The sequence below is a fragment of the Phyllostomus discolor genome, chromosome 8 (genome assembly GCF_004126475.2).
Source record: "Phyllostomus discolor isolate MPI-MPIP mPhyDis1 chromosome 8, mPhyDis1.pri.v3, whole genome shotgun sequence".
Classification (NCBI taxonomy): domain Eukaryota; kingdom Metazoa; phylum Chordata; class Mammalia; order Chiroptera; family Phyllostomidae; genus Phyllostomus; species Phyllostomus discolor.
Genome location: NC_040910.2, coordinates 84,092,985 through 84,107,775, shown reverse-complemented (window position 1 = coordinate 84,107,775; position 14,791 = coordinate 84,092,985). Strand labels below are relative to the sequence as shown.

General features: G+C 45.7%; 1 protein-coding gene across 5 annotated transcripts in view; it reads right to left on the bottom strand.

Annotated features, from left to right (window-relative positions):
* The window catches only part of SLC39A11 (solute carrier family 39 member 11), a 324,919-nt gene that overhangs the window by 114,670 nt on the left and 195,458 nt on the right, over positions 1 to 14,791 (bottom strand). The gene's annotated exons all lie outside the window — the stretch shown is intronic.

Here is a 14,791-nt window from a genome sequence, read left to right as displayed (position 1 = left end):
CTAAAGCACTCTAAGGTCCTAAAAGATTGCTGGGAGGAGGTAGGAGATACAGATTAACTTTGAACATCATTAAAGCAACTTTAAAAAAGTAAAGGGCCTTGGTTGGTGTAGCTCAGTGGATTGAGCATGGGCTGTAAACCAAAGGGTCGCTGGTTCAATTCCCAGTCAGGGCATATGCCTGGGTTGCAGGCCAGGTCCCCCCAGTGGGGGTCACGTGAGAGGCAACCACACACTGATGTTTCTCTCCCTTTCTTTCTCCCTCCCTTCCCCTCTCTCTAAAAATAAATAAAATCTTTAAAAAAAAAAGAAAATGTAGCCACAAAAAAGAAACTGAGTTTAAAACTCCCAAACTAATAAAGGGTGAGGAAACAAAGAGGAAGATACAGAAACCCAATAAAGCATACGAAAGGGAAGAGAGTGCACAGGGAACAGCAATATAAAACACGGAGCACCAGTGTTACCCTTGGACAAGGCCATCCCAACATCCACAGCACAAGTTCAAAGTAAATGGCCTCTGGTGTGTTGAATGAACCACACATGCACACACGTATACACACATGTGCAAGATGATCTTACTGGTGAGGTCTCCCGAAGGGGATCCGAGTATGCCACCCCAAATACACCGTTTGCCATGAGGATTACTTTGGGCTTAAAGCAAATGAGGAACAGCAGAAATGGGAGGAACTCTCTGCCCTCCCTTTCTGCCTAAAAGCAGGGCATAAGTTTTCCTTTGCAAAGGTGCTCTCCTCCCTCTACCAGAAAGAGGAAAATCCAGCAATGACCCAGGTCTGCATAACAAATCTTACTAAATAACCCTTCTCTACCATTAGTTTCTCCTGTATATTTCCTTCCCACAATTTATGGTCCCTAGAAGCCCAAATCTTTTTTTCTTTGCCTAGTCACTTCTTCACAATTTATTTCATTTTACTAAAATGGTAATATAAGCTCTTGACCTTCTTTGAGTTTTCATGTCTCTTGTGTGGTGCCCTTATGCATATAAAGTTAAAATAAAATGTGTGTGCTTTCCTCCTGTTAATCTTTTCTCAGCTTAATTCAGTCTCCAGGCACAGAACATAAGAGAGTAAAGTTTTTTTCCTCCTCCACACTATCCGATTACCAAGGAACAAATAATCATAATCCTGTGTTAACTATTCCAGAGAATTAATGGAAGGAAGAGGAGGAAGAGACACAGACGAAGGAGAACTCTCCAACTCTGGATGAGGCTCGTATAACCTTAATATTTAAACCAGAGAAATAAAGCATAAGAAGTGAGTATTTTAGGCCATACTCACTTCAGAGCACAGTTGCAAACTACTGTGGATGAAAATAAATTACCTTTAGTATCTACCAAAATGTATCTATCAAAAATCTACGGTAAATACCGCATTCATGTGAAACACAGAAATGTTCTCTTTCGCATTCACATGAGAGGCAGAATTCTAAAGACAGCACCCAGGATACTCCCCTGTCTGGTGCTCTTGCATAAGCCCTCGGACTGTGATGACACAGGATTTCACTCCTGGGATTAGGCACAACTGACCTTAACTAGGGAGACCAGCCAGATGGAGCTGGCCAATCACAGGAGGCATCAAACAAAACTCTCTTTCAAAGAGAGTTTTCTGCAGCTGATCATCCTGAAGAGGAAGTCAGAGACTTCTCTGGGGAGAGGCTCAGGAATGTGCATTTGAAGTGAGCACCCCAGTAAATGGGCCCTGGTACTGTCGATCCCTGAGTGGAAGTAACAGGAAAGCACCAGACAGCACATGCTGACTGAGGAGGCCCTGGCATCTGCCAGGACGTCTATTTCGGAGCACCTGGGATTAGAAGCCAGCGAGGCTCTTACAGAGGAGGAAAGGAGCCTTGTCCATTGCCCTCTTAGGTTCTGCAGCTGGAGCCCTGGAAATGAAACTGACAAGAGCTAAATTAACAAGAAAAAAATAGAGGTGACTGACATGTGCCACACATACGCATGGGAGAAGCTCAGTGGTGAGTAACTCAAAGGGATAGTTAGAACTCAGGGCTTATGTAGCATCTTAACAGGGAACAACACATTTATAGAGAAGTAATGAGACAAAGGAAAGGAAGTTAGGCTTTTAGGGAAGACAAAGTGTGGAAAGACAAATAAATATATGGGGGAAGTAATGGAAGATAACGGTTGTTTTATAAGATCTGTTACACAGATTCCTCTTGGTGCCTTCTCTGTGCCACTAAGAGTCTCAAGTGGTGAAGGGTCCTCTGCCCTTCCTGGTATAAGGAGGGTAACTTTTTCATGGGAAATGTAATGTCCTGTTTTTAAGCAGAAAAGAGGAGGAGGTCAGAGAGCCCTTCCTGCGCCTGCCATTGCTAAGAGTCTTCAGCTGCAAATCATCAATATGCTGAAGTGGTGTTATTTTGAGACAACATGCTTTGATCCCCCAGATCCTCAAATGTCAGTGTCCATGTTAAATACAGAACTCTGCGCTCCTTCCCCAGAGAATCCGGTACCGTGAGACAGTGGCAGATTCTTTTTTTTCATACTGCATTTTTGAAAATTGATTTTCTTAATACAAAAAGAGCATAGAGAAAAAAAGAAACTGCTATGTAATCCCACTGCCCAGATAATCTCAGCTGACATCGAAAAGCACGACAGTAACACAGATGCATGGTTAGAAAGGCAAAGAGAAGACAATGGGCTGAAATGAAAACTAGGAGGCCCCTCCCTAGCCCCAAGTCTCTCCTCCCAAGGCAACCACTGAGCACGGATTCACAGAGACGCTTCCAGAAAAACATATTGCATTAACACCAGCACATGTGTCTGTTGCAATAGGCTGCTTGTTTCCCAAAGCAATGACATTGTTTTTCGTTTTGTATTTTTTGCTTAATAGAACCTGCAGACTTTTTTATGGCAACATTTTAAAAGCCTACTTCATTTATTCAAATGGTTTTAAAGTAGAGAAGAAACCACATTTTCAATCAGTGCTCCAGACAATTATAATGTTGGGAGGTCCACAGACCACACTGAGCAATTCACATCCTGAAGACAGGTGCACGCACGGGTAACTCTCCCTGGCTGCGGTGTCAATTCTGGCAGATGCTTTGAAATGCCTTCCCCATCTCCCTAATGAGCAGAGACCTGGAATTCCTCCGAACATCCTACATTTAGACATATTTCTATCTAGACTCTGTTTATCCACCTGCAAGGGTCTCAAGATAATTGCTTGGGGGAGCAGAGGGTCAGGCAGCACTAGGCAGGAGATTATTCCTGCCTTTACCTCTGAGGATGCTGTGCCCGGAGGCAAGTCATTCATTTGCAGAGCATTGTGGTGGACCACTCATTCATTTTTAATCTTGGTTCAATGCCAAAGCAAAGGGAGCAGCCAAGAAGCTGGTCCCACACAGCCCCAGATGCCCTCCAGATACAGAGGGATCCCTCCTTCCTTCCTCCTTTGGCCACACTCATGCAGATTTTTGGCTGACTGCTAAGTGGCTCCAAAGATAATGTTGCTACTGGTTGGCCTGAAGCATGATTCTGCAGTCTCACTTACCTTTTAATTAACAAATGTTTGCCTACTAATGAGCCTGTGATACACTTCACCTAATTATCTCCAAAAGTCTCTCACAATCCCCTTCCCAGGCTGCAGCAATGAGGCATGTCACTTGGAGCCTGCAGGTGGACAGGAAACACTGATGCCCACGATGGTGTTTTTGCTCCTGTCCAAATACTGGGTTTGGTAGCTGATCTCATCTAGCTGACAGAGTCCGGGAGGTGCGGGGAGCTGGAAGCCAAGACTCACCCCCCTGGATTTCTAGATCTTCTGGGGTGTATTCCAGCTCTCTGCTCACACCCCACTGGGTACCTCTGGGGGGTGCCTCCCTGGTGCAGAGAGCCTGGGGTACAGGAGAGCTCTCCTCTTCTCCCCACAGGTAGTCAGCTGGACCAGGCGGGTACCACTCACCAACTCTGCCAGCTTCTCAGACTCAACTGTCCTCTTGAACCGAGGATGCAGCAACACAGGAGCTGAGGGGTCACCCTACCTGGCTCTCGCATAGCTGAGAAAGCACGTCTGCAGAGCAAGAAAGCAGAGGGAAAGCAAAACAGAGAAGCCTTCATGGAGGAGGCAGAGAAGAATGAAGAGACACGTGCCGCCAGCACTGCACTCCTAATTCCAGTGCCCCATGCGGCCCAACTAGTCTCAGCACCCTTGGAGTCTGTGTTCTTCACATACACTCTGTCTTCTTCCTCCAGCCAGTCGGAGGTGGGTTGCCTCCCTGTCATCCACAAGCTCCTTCCTCGATCAAGACAAAACCACAATGACGATAAAGTCAGGACGGTGACATTGGAACAAGAGAACAGCGGGCAAGAAATAACCACATAAACGTTTGCCTGAGGAAAGCATCCTCTAGCACAGGGGAGTGAGGACAGGTTTTGCTTCAAAGCAAAGAGAGAAGGCCAGGGTCCCCTCTGCATTCCCTGCTGGACGTGGGAACATCTCTCTGCTCCCTGTGCTCCCCAGACTTAAGCAGCCCCTTCTCTCGATGTTGTGCCTAAATCATGGGGAAACTTGCGCCTCAGTAAGGCTGGCTGCTCAGAGGACAAAGAGCTGGGGATCTATTTGCAAGGCTGTCACGGGGATGTTGAGCAAAGCTCAGGCACTGGGAAAAAGGGGAGAGTCTGGTGCCTGGTAATTCTTGGTCCTGTAAATCACTCACATGCTACAGGTGACCGGGCTGACATAGGAGCTGGATGCTACCAGTCCAGAGGGAATATTTAGATGTCTGTCTCCTATTTTAACCTTCAAAATCTTGCTTACAAAGAAACCACTAGGGACAACTCTGAGTGGAAAGAAAATTGTGGGCAAATGAGCAGAAGTGCTTGGTGGGGGGTGGGGGGGATGGCGACCTGGGGTGCCGACAGTATTGCCCACACCTCACAAGGGCCCCGTTCCCTCCACTTCCCCAGGAGAAAGAGCACGGCCACAGTCTCCCAGCCAGTCAACTGTGGACAAAGGAAGGAGGAAAAAGGCTGTAGAGTATGGGACACAGCGATTGCCAATTCTTTCCCCTGACAACATGGCCCACTCACTCTGTACCCCAAATCAAGCTAAGGAACGTTACCGCAGCTGCAGAGTAAATAAACTGGAAGAAAAGAGGAACCTGACAATCAAAACACCCTAGGCAGGTAAATATATTTCAAACACAGTAAGGGAGAAACAGCAAATCACCGCAGAGAGGTGGAAGGAGGAGACAGGGCCTGTTTTGAGAAGGAAATGCTGGTGCAATTAGAATAGATGCTGGAACAACATTTTGAAAGTGGTGGGAGTCCAGGGGAATGTAATTAAGTGAACTGTATCCATTATTTTAAGTCCTGTTCACATTAACGCTGTAAATATTCCACTTAATTCATCATTATTGAATTTGCCCACAAAGCTTCAGGGCAAAACCTCAGCCTAAAGTTCAATTACATCGAGGCAAAGTGGAGCATTTTTCTTGTCCCCGAGAGCTGCCAAAGGAGAAAGATGTAGCTTTCATAACAGCCAGGGTGACAGGCACCTTTTTGAACATAGATGCTGCCCTCCTGAGGACTCCGAGGAGGGGTGAGGGACCCCGGAAACCTCTGATTCAAGAATCCAGCATACACCCACAGACTGGCACAGAAAGACAGAATTTTATGGAAAAGCCATTCAAATCCAGGGATGCCAAATGCTCCACAATCCATCCACCTTCCTTTGTTGGTCTCCCAGCAGTGCACACGTGTGCGTGCACACGCACCCGCTGCTATGCATGTGTCTGCCACCCTACACTCACACAGCTCCCACTGATTACCCAGTTTGTATTTATTTCTTACTGATTTTTCAAAAATTCTTTTTAGAGGGGGGAGGGAAGGAGACAGAGAGGGAAAGAAACATCAACGTGTGGTTGCCTCTCATGCAGCCCCTGCTGGAGACCTGGCCCACAACCCAGGCATGTGCCCTGACAGGGAATCGAACCTGCGACCTTTGGTTGGCAGGCTGGCACTCAATCCACTGAGCCACACCAGCCAGGCCCCTTTTGCCTTTCAATCATTATTACTGCATTAGCGCCACCTTCTGTGAGGTTGGAGGGTCAAAGTTAAGTCCAGGGACACAGCTAAGTGTGCTCCCTCTGCAACTTTTCCTGGTGACCAGGAGGGGAGCAACTCATTCCCTGAGATTTCAGGTATGAACCCAACTCCCCAAAGCCCTGAAAAAACTATGCTGCCTGTTTCTATGACTTTGACGGTAACGGTCCACCATGAACTGTTTTCTGTCAGGCCCAGCAAGCCATGCGGTCGAGTGGGTGAGCCCAGACACAGTCCATGGCAACATCAAGGGGCCACACACAGGACCAAACACGAGCCGAGCCAGAGGAAGTTTTCCTTTTTTCTCTAGAGACATCGTCACACTCGCCATGTCCAAAGCCGTCCAGATCACTGGGAGGAAATAAAGGTCGGGTTAGGATGGCTGCATAAGGAATAGATAAAGAGCTGTGGATGCGTATCGAGAGAAGTGGACAGCAGCCAAATGCTTATCAGGGCTGACCTCCCCTGACCTCAAATCCAAAGTCAAGTAGAGAAGAGCCAAGCGAGCATGTTATTAAATTCTAAATGGCTGACTGTGTGTGTAAGACTACAGTGCTGGTGGGGCCACGGTCACAGAAACTCAGAGCCTACAGGGACCTTTTCAACTTCCCTTTTCCCACAGCCATGAAATCAGCCCCTGGCCCCGGCCAGGCACCCAGCACGGCAGATCCTCGGTGACGAGGTGAGCAAACAGAAAATGCATGTGAGTTAGTGCTCTGCTTGGTTTAGACAAAGTCCAGTGAAGTATCACCTTCTCAAAATTCAAAAGCATCATCATCTCAATAAAGAAAGGCAGCAACGCACACACTTTTAAAGATCGTCGTATCTGAGAAAGACACAGAAATCCCCAAGTTATACTGAGTAAAGATGGTGTGTGTTAGAAGTGTGCTTTCGAGGGAAGATGCTGGAAAAGGCTCTGAGATCAACCACTTGCATCTTTCTAATCACTCTTTCTCTTGTCCTCTCTTCTAGGTTTTCCCCCACTTCCCTCCCCTCTTAAGCCCACCCATCAAACTCGCTCTCTGAACAGTAACTCACCAGTGAAATTATGGGTGGCTTTATAATTGGGCCCATCTCTCTGACGCCTGTGAAGGGTGGGGCATTAGACCCTCAAATGCAATTATTTTTACTCCACTCCACAGAGTCACATGGATTTAGACAGAGCCCAGGATGAGGGTGCATAGGGCAGCTCATGTTTTCACACCAAGGACACTGACTAGATGGGTCCCCTCATGCCATTTTGAAAACGGGGCTCTTCATTTTCAAAATGGCATGAGGGGATCCCTCCTCTCCAAAACCAGGGCTGCCCCCTCGCAGGAAAAGGAGTTCTTGGCAACACATTAACTGTCACATCCACACAATCAGATTTCGTTACCACTGTGGAATGGGCTCCTGATACTCACTCCCCTTGGAGAGTTCAGGCCAAAAGGCAGCCTGTTACTATTTTTTCACCTATTTCAGGACAATACACACATGTCCCAGCCCTGGGGTCTTCTTCCTGTTGGAACACTCCAAGCCTGCTCCTGCCTCAGGGCTTGTGCTTCTGCTTTCCCCTCTCCAGCCGGCACTCTCATGCTCCAGACAGCCCGATGGCTTGTCAGTGGACAGGCTCTGTATCCCACTTACCGCGTCGCTCTCTGGTTCCTACACGGTCTGCCTCTTCGCTTTGTCTATCACCAGGGCTCTCAGTACGAGACAAGCTCTAGGAGGGCAGTGGACTGTCAGTTTGCCTAGTATTACATCCCCAGTGCCTGACACGCAGAGGCTCAACAAACACTTACTGAACACAGCAATAAGTGGATAAACAGAAAAACCCATGTAATTAAACCAATATGGGGTGATTCAGCTGCTCATGTATTTGCACCAGCAGCATTTAAAAATGAAGGCAGAGTCATATATAAAACCTCTGGGGTTGGAGGGGTTCTTACTGCAGAGAAGAAAAGGCGGATAATCTCAGGGGAAAGCAGGGAAGAGCACAAAGCTGGTGGAGAAACAGGAACTTGAAGGCAGGAGGGGTCTTCTCACCAATGCTTCTTCCACTTTCCTGGAGGAATGAGACAAACTTGGGCTTCTTGAGCTGCTTCTTTCATCCATTTCATGTAGACACATGAGAGAATCACATGTGGATCTTGATTTGTTTCTAAAATCCATTCCTAAATAGCTCAGGGCGGGGGGTGCTACTGCAGTCACCCTTGCTTGAGCACAGAAATATCCCTTCCAAGTCCACAGAGACAATGCCCACTTGAGAGGTGTGGACGCAACAGAGCAGCAGTGGCATTTCGAGGTAATACAAGGGTAGGGGTCTCTCTTGTTCTTTCTGTTTTTAGCAACTCCAGTTTCTTTCTCACTTTTAAACCCTTCTGCACTGGGTAACTCTGCAGTCCTCCTGTGCAAACAAGTTAAAGTAATTTCTACTCTTCTTTAATAATGAATTTGTTCTAAGCATTCTTAGCATCTTAAATGGTCTGTATTGGTGCTCCTTAAATTTCTATTAGGAAGATAAATTGAGAATGCTGAACGTCAACATTTCTCAGTGGTTCTTTCATCTATCACTGACAGCATGGTGGTCCTGGGACTAAAAAAAAATTGCATTCCATTTATCAAGAGTTCTGCTTTGGATTGGGGTCTGTCAGAGGTACTTGTTGATAGTCTGAATCCTTGGCACTCTGGAGCTGATCCTCAGAAGGCTCCTGTCTCCAAACACGGCTCCTGAAAACATCAGGACTTAGCTTCTCATAACAACAACCTCAGAGATTTCAGATTGGAGGACGGTGTCTGAGAAATAGGAGCTCTAATGAGATCACCCAGTCATGGTTTCATGGCTCCTGTGTTTATACCCTTGGCTCCACCCATGTGGTATCGCCTTGACCCCAGCCTCCCAGAAGTCACTCTCCAAGAGCAAAGGCAGAGAGTGGAGGACAGGGTTACCCACCAGTGAGTGCTGCCTCCGATCAGTAGGGGGCCAAACAAATAAGAGCTTTCATCTTTCCCCACATGACTCCCACATCTTGTCCCTAAAACGTGATTTCTTAACTGTGTCTAAGATTACAGATGTCTTAGAGAATTTGATGAAAGGTACTCGCCATCTCCTTAGAAGAACATACACATTCACTAACATTCCTTGCAACTCCAAGCAGTTATCAATGAATCCTGGGTTACTGACTCCTGCCCTGGGGACAAAGGGCTGCAGGGACGGAGGCATGGGGGTGGGCGGGGGGGGGGGGGGGGGGGGCTTTGTGTGAACGGGCTTCTGGCCACCGAGACCCCACCCTCCCCCCACATCTTGGAGCTAATATCCAGCTGACTCTGATCCCATAACTAGGAAATCAACACCAAATTCGGAGCAAAGCAAAGTTCACTTCATACTGTACTTAAAAATTTCCCCTAGACTTGAAATTTAAATCCAATGAAAAATTAAGGTACACATAGAAAGTTTACAGTTTTCTGGATTAACCACTTACACTTTTCAATATCAGCTACTACTTAGGTCTAAAAAAGTAATGCACGGAAGCATGATGATCTCTGTGGAAGGGCAGAACAGTAGATTTGGAACAGTACGTTTATAGCAAAAGTACTTAAAATATTTTAGAGATAGGGTGGCATCACACTGTGGTTACGCTAAATCTCTACCATTAAAAAGGGGGAAAAACATATTCTAATATTCTTTACACCATCATATTTTGTTGCAGCTTGGCTGGCCCTGAGAACCGTGAGAGAAAGATGACCTTCCTTTGGGGAGACAGTGCAGAAGAAGGAGTCTTCTTTAAAGTGTTATTCAAACATGGAACAAATATTCTCTGCTGAACAATCACAGTGATCAAGAGCAACATGCACCACCTCTTTCAAAACCATAAACAAATCTTAACAACAACCAAACCCCACCTCATCCTGCAGAACTTACAGCCACTGAGAGACTCTAACATAAAACCCAGCAAAGCTGAACCCTCTCTGGGAGAAACTGACAAGGGAGGGACACGTGGCCTGAAGGGATCAGCAGCTCAGACAACTCAGGAGGCTTCCATGCCCTGACCAGCTGTCCTTCTCAAACAGGCCACAGACACCCGGACCCCATGCAGCCAAAGCTCCAACCCAGACGAAACAGAGTGCAGTCTGCGTGAGGATCCCACATGGATGCTGCGCTGACCGCAGAAAAGCACTGTGTGAAGCAGAGACTTGGTGAAGTTCTGCGATTCATCCAGTCATCTGACAGTGGCGGGCACACTCAGGAGGCTTTGCCTATGTTTGCTGATTTTTTGACAAGCTATGTCTGCACTGGAGAGAAAATAGGGTCTTGAGGGGGCCCCTGAGTTCCAGCCACTGTCTGAGGCATGTGGGAAATGGAGGGATGAACACACACAAAGTCACTGTCTTCAAAACACTCACTGCCTAGTATGTCTGGCGGATGGGGAGAGGGGTATGTAGAGGGTTTTAATGCAAAATGGTAAGGATGGTGTTAGGTTTGCTGAGACACTACAGTAGCAAGAAAGTCGTGCTTCATTCTGCCTGCAAAGTCCAGGGAGTCTTAAGATCAGAAAAGAGGCCCGAACCATCTTGAAGTTTAAGGGGTTCTCTAGACAGAAGGAACAATTCTTGAAGCAAGGAAACGTAAAAGAACAAGGGACTCTTTCTGCAACCACAAGTGGCTCCATGGGGCTAGAATGCAGGGTGTGTCATGGAGAAAGCAGAGATGACACTGTAAAGACAGGCTTGAGACAGGTAATAAAAGTTCTGTGTCACACCGAGGATTTCAGACTTTATCCTACAACTGTTGGAAATTTTAAGCCTCGAAATAGAAAAGTCATTGCATCAATTCTGCATCTCTGAAGTTCACATTCATTCGCAATATGATGGATGAGAGGTAAAATCCATATTAGTTCCAATACACAGTGGAACATCCCTTGGAGGTTTCAACGTGACCAGAATAAAGGTGAAAAGATATTTCTAGACCAAGATCCGCTGCAGATGAGTATGACAGATAGATATTCATTAAAAATGTGTGACACTTTCCTTGTGTTTAAAATGGAAGAAATGTCATCTGCCTCAACTATAAACCTGACACGCAAAGATGAAACAGTCAATTGCATACACTGCACATAGTGAGAACGCAGGGAAGTAGCACTGTGACAATCATTCAGGTAAATCAGCTATGCCTTTAATTATGGTCATAGGGCTCTTGACCAGGATATTAACTATGATCTCATCTTTGCCAATATGTGTTCCACAGAACTAAAGTTCTACGAGATTTAAAGAAAAACCAGATAAGAAAAACTAATTTTCATAGTCAGATAAACTTAAAAATATGTTTAGAAGCTTCTGTTTACAGCAAAGATGGAGGAACAGGAACTGGATTTGCCCTCCCACCTGAAAGTACCAAAACGAAACAGACAAAATATACAAAACATCATTTTCAAGTGACTGGTGGGCAATACAAGGCAGTGATCTCAGAAAGGGAAAAGAAATGAGTGAGCCCAAGGGTTTTCCCAGCTCAGCACCTTAAGAGAGTTCCCAGGATGCAGAGCCAGGAGAGGGACCTCAGCTGGAACCCGGGAGGCCCCCTGAGCTGGGGAGGCAGAGCTGATGACACATAAGTACCTGGAAAGACGATCAATATCCTTAGTCACTGGGGAAGGGAGAATGAAAGCCACCAGGAAATACCAGTACACACCTATTAAGCGACAAGTATAAAGAATGAAGGTACTAAGTGTTGGTGAGGGTGTGGAGGAACTGGAACTCTCATATATCACTGACTGCAAAACAAAATAGCAGAACCGCTTTGGAATAATGGTTTGGCAGCTTTGTATCGACTCAAACATATACCTACCCTATGATCCAGCCATTCCACACTTAGGTATTTATCCAAAAGAGCATGAAGCGTATGTCCAGAGACTTATGTGTGAATGTTCACTCCAGCTTTGTTTGTGACCCCCCAAACCGGAAACGACCTAATGCCCATCAGTAAGTGAATGGACAAAGATACCTGATACACCCACACAATGAGATCAAGCAGCAATACAAAGGAATGTGCTGTGAGGATGTCCTCACAGGTGCACACACTGTACCCACTAAACGTGTGCAGTGTCCTGTGTGCCAACTGTACCTCGGTAAAGTTATTAAAAGTGCTGGGAAAATTCAGGGTTAAATAATGTTAACTTCCTTCTCTGTGGGATTTCCGGAGCCTCTAAATGATAAGTGAGGATCATTACTCTGTCAAAGGGGAATATAATATGTGTAATTTCCCAAACTTATTCTATCCCAGAACCTTTTCTCCCCCTTTTATTATTTTAAGGAATATCTCATGAGGCTGGCATTCCATGAGTCTCTTTGGGACACAGGACAACATCTGTGGTTGATTTAGAAATCTCTAAGTGGCCAACATCAAGAAGACACATTCTAAATTGTCTTCAAAACAAGAGAGGCCCCCAGCTTCATAAAGTCGACTCTCGTATATTTGAAAACATGCCAGCTGCCCAAATAAACGTACATAGTTTCCTCACAGACTACAGAAATACTTTAGCTTCCCTCTTGTAGATGATATTTATTTTTTTTCTTCAGTTTCTACTTAATAAAAAAGCTACTGGCTAGCATTTATCGGTCTGTTTTATTCCTCTGTCTCATGACATCTGCTAGAGGTGGTCGCTATTGTTAATAACAGTAATGCTACTACCTGATGATCTGACACTCCAGAATAGGGCATTCTAAGGAAGCAATTGAAACAAAGCTTTTTCCACTCCTTCTTTAGGAAACACACTGCATGTACAGTAGTCGGTCCCCGCCCCTTATTTGCAATTTCTCTTTCTGCAGTTTCTGTTACCTGAGGCTAACTGAAGTCCAAAAATAATAAATGGAAAATTCCAGAAAAGAACATTTCCTAAGTTTTAAATTGCCTGTCATTCTAAGCAGTGTGATGAAATCTCGCACCATCCCACTCTGCCCCACCTGGGACGTGACTCATCCCCTTCTGCAGCATCTCCACTATGTACACAACTCGCCTAAGCTAATCACTTAACAGTCATCTCAATGATCAGACTGACAGTCACGGTACTGCAATGCTTATGTTCAAGTCACTTATTTTACTTCATCATGGCCCCAAATCACAAGAGTAGTGATGCTAGAAACTCAAAGACACTGAAGAGAAGCCATGAAGTACTTCCTTAAGGTAAAAAAGTCCTTGCCTTAATAAGACACTACACCATCTCACATCATCACAAGAAGGGCGAGTAAAGTACAATAAGATATTTTAAGAGAGACCGAGAGACACCACCTTTACAAACCTGTATTACAGTATAATCGTTCTATTTCATTATAGTTATTGTTGCTAATCTTTTGCTGTGCCTAATTTGCAAATTAAACTTCATCAGAGACATGCATGTAGTGCATAGGAAAGAACACATGATATATAGAGGTTCACTACAACCTGCAGTTCCAGGAGCCCACTTGGGGTCTTGGAACACATCCCCTGTGGATAAGACGGGGCCACTGTACCCACAATTCAAGAGACAGGGAGAAGAGGAACGCTCAGAATATCTAAGAGTGATGCCATTTCTGAGCCATACATGTTGTTACTTGGCCTGTTCCGTGTGTTTTTCTTGCAGCCTTGTGTGCATGTCTTTAAACCCTATTACTAAGTTGGCCCACTCTACGGTTTTATTCATTCAAGTCACTTAATGCAATAACTGGAATGTTATTAAAGCTATAAACTTGAAAAGAGTAGCTTAATTGTCTACAAACTTTCTATTCAGGAACACAGAACTCCTCTTCATTTTATTTTCTAAATATATTTCAGTTAGTCAGCTTTTTTTATTTTATATACTTCAGTTTGTCTTGTGTTTTCTTGAACAGTGAATCTACTGTTCAGGACAGACCTCCAGAATTCCCTCCTTACAGAACCCACCACAGCAAGATAGTCTGGTGATTAAGAAGACAGAGCTTCCTCTGGAGCTCTGATCGTTGACAAGAAATAATGTCTGACTTCAGCTGGACTAGGTCGACTGCTTTTCTTGATGAAAGACCTCCCAGGCTCTGCTTGCAGCAGATCCTTTAAGTGGATTAATCAGAGGGCTCATCACTCAGCCCCGCACGGATTGGGCAGGCTGGCCTCATGGAAGCACAAGTACATGTGAGTGAAACTGCATAAAACATGGTCCGGAGCTGTGCTCCACTCAGAGCACTCGGCGTGCCGTCAGCACACGCTCACCTGAGGTGACCCGGGCTCACAGCCATGGATGCTGTTCAAGCTGTCCGCGCCAGCTCTGCATTCTAGGGACCACTTCTTCTTCAAACCCTCTGTAAAGCCACCGAGGGCTGTTGCCAAACATTTAGATGAAAATCACAGAGATGATCCAGACTGGCACCTTCTTAATGACTGAGCCAGTAGGACACCCTCCTGGATGATACTCAAATGAGCAGGCCTTGCTGACACCAAACCTTTCTCAGGTTTCGTGAAGGTAGGAGATAGCCAGTTAGTTACAGGGAAGGTATGCCAGGTTCCAGTCTCTGTTCTCCTGGTGACTGAATCAGGGTAAGGTGACAGAAATGATCACTGTCAGCACGTTTTAAGAGAGAGACAGCTAATAAAAATGTGTTCTGGTCTTACGTGGGAAGCCACAAAGGTGGCCAGCATCTGTGCCACATTCCTCCTCATTTTGGAGGGAAGGAAATGCTACCCTTATGTATCATAGACTGAAGACTGAAGAGTGACTTTCTCTTACTGGATCC